General features: G+C 50.1%; 1 non-coding gene across 1 annotated transcript; it reads right to left on the bottom strand.

The window, feature by feature from the left end:
- Positions 1 to 490: 490 nt before the first annotated feature.
- On the bottom strand, positions 491 to 645 carry LOC143176311 (5.8S ribosomal RNA). The gene has a single exon (XR_013000880.1). It is a non-coding gene; the product is annotated as a 5.8S ribosomal RNA (ribosomal RNA).
- Positions 646 to 2,214: the final 1,569 nt, after the last annotated feature.

Genomic DNA, 2,214 nt, shown 5'->3' with positions numbered 1-2,214 from the left:
ATACAAAATATGAATAAAACGTGTGTAGTCTCTCTCTCTCTCGACTTCTTAATATTTTCTTTCACCTCTGACGCATCATTTCAGGTGACGTCGGGAGCGCGGGAAAAAAAATTTTTCTAAACACACGAAACCGTTCATCTCACGAACAGCCGAAAAAGTTGTCGCTCAGATCCATATCGCAGTGGAGCGGTATCCGCGGGCGGTCGTAATTGAACGACGCACGACGCCGCGAACACTCACGCGAGTCCATACAAACGATTCCGATCGTTTTGCAACAACTAGAACGTACACTGTCCGTGAAATTCACAGAATTTTCGCGTGTCCGCGACAAACGCCGACGAGACACCCATCGTTCGCTCGTACGTAGCATCCTTCTCTTAACCCGACTCAGAAACGTTCTTTGCGCCCTTCGGTAAAAAAACGTTCGATCCGAAGAGGTGAACGACGGCGGGATTTGACAGAGCTACGCAAGCAGTGTATGGTACGTAAACGACCCTCAGCCAGGCGTGGTCCAGGAATTGTATCCGTGGACCGCAATGTGCGTTCGAAATGTCGATGTTCATGTGTCCTGCAGTTCACACGTTGACGCGCAATTAGCTGCGTTCTTCATCGACCCACGAGCCAAGTGATCCACCGTTCAGGGTAATCGTATAAATTTTATATTTCACATATATAATTTTATTCTCATTTGTTCGACCTAATATCTCTCTTCTTTCAAAGAGAAGATAAAAGTTGATACCTGAATCTCCGACCAGCGCGCGAAGGAGATTCAGGCGTCGCCTTGGAGACGACACCGAAGCCTTTCGAGACGAAAAACGTTCAAGTAATATGTATATATTTCTCGACGTTCCGGGCGTATAGTGCATTCAAAACCCGCGAAAGACGCAGAAGACTCGCACGCGTGGAAACGACGGGGATATATTTTGTATCCTACCCGATACTGAATCCATCGCGTGCAGTCGACCCTCGCGTTCTTCCGATCAGACGCATCTATTGTTGCGCGCATGTTTTCGCGTCGCATCGCGCGAACGTTGCACGAATCGTACCGATCGATCGATTGAAAGCAAATAATGAAAAAAGACTTCACAGCTGGCTCTTTGCCGGTCATTCGTCCCATGTTATCTCTTGCCGCGAAATTGGCGCGCAAGAGTTGGGTGTCAGACGCGCGGCTTTAAAACGAGCTTCACGGCCGGTCCCTTCGTTACCGCTTTCGTTCTTTCTCTCGGAACGACCATGAACGAACACGACGAGCGACGCTACGGCATACACACGTCCACGGATTCGATTAAAAAAACAGACTTCACAGCTGGCTCTTTGCCGGTCATTCGTCCCATATTATCTCTTGCCGCGAAATTGGCGCGCAAGAGTTGGGTGTCAGACGCACGGCTTTAAAACGAGCTTCACGGCCGGTCCTCTCAATTCCGTGTACGGTACACGCAAGATGCGGGTTCCACTTCCAGACTACCCGGTCCCTTCTCTCTACGAGAATCGATAGTAGAAGAACGGCTCGAAAACGCGTCTCAGAGACTAGGGGAAAAGAAGCGGTATGCGAGCGAAACGAAAACGCATTATGGAAACGTCGCGAAACAATGTTCGACGGTTGCTCGGTTCCAATCGTGCGGCCGTTTCAATTTCTCGTGCGCTTCACCGTCCCTCCGTAACTCTGGCCGATCGCGTATACCGAAGAGCCGACACGCGCAAAAACCACAGGCATTGTATACTGTATATATATATGTTACAGTCACAGCCTTCGCGCGTTTTACTCTCCGACGCGGGGTTTCCACGACGAAGAGAGACAGTTTCGTGGCGGGTGACTCGGCCGAATCGCTACGACGGGTATTTCTATTATAGAACGAATCATCGCCACCCTTTACCAGTGCCCGACGAAGGAATCACAAGGTCATCTGGAGTTTACAATGCCAGCGACGGTAATTCCAACGAAGACCCGATAAGTCAACTCATCGTTCTATTTCTCCCCGTACAGAAAAGCGAATCGACGCTAACGCACCTCGCGCAAGCACGAACGTTCTCTTCGCGTGGATCATCCCATCGTCGAAAGATGTAAAGACGCATTGGAGATCGTGGTCTCTGGCGGGCTCATTGCACGCCCCACTGCATATCTTTCCTCGAATCGAGAATGATTCGTCCACTAAGGCTGCGAAACTACGCGTCGAGGAAACTAGGGGAAAGAAGCGGGATGCGAGCGAAACGACA

Source organism: Nomia melanderi, unplaced genomic scaffold (assembly GCF_051020985.1).
Source record: "Nomia melanderi isolate GNS246 unplaced genomic scaffold, iyNomMela1 scaffold0489, whole genome shotgun sequence".
NCBI lineage: Eukaryota > Metazoa > Arthropoda > Insecta > Hymenoptera > Halictidae > Nomia > Nomia melanderi.
This window is presented reverse-complemented; position numbering and strand designations above follow the sequence as displayed.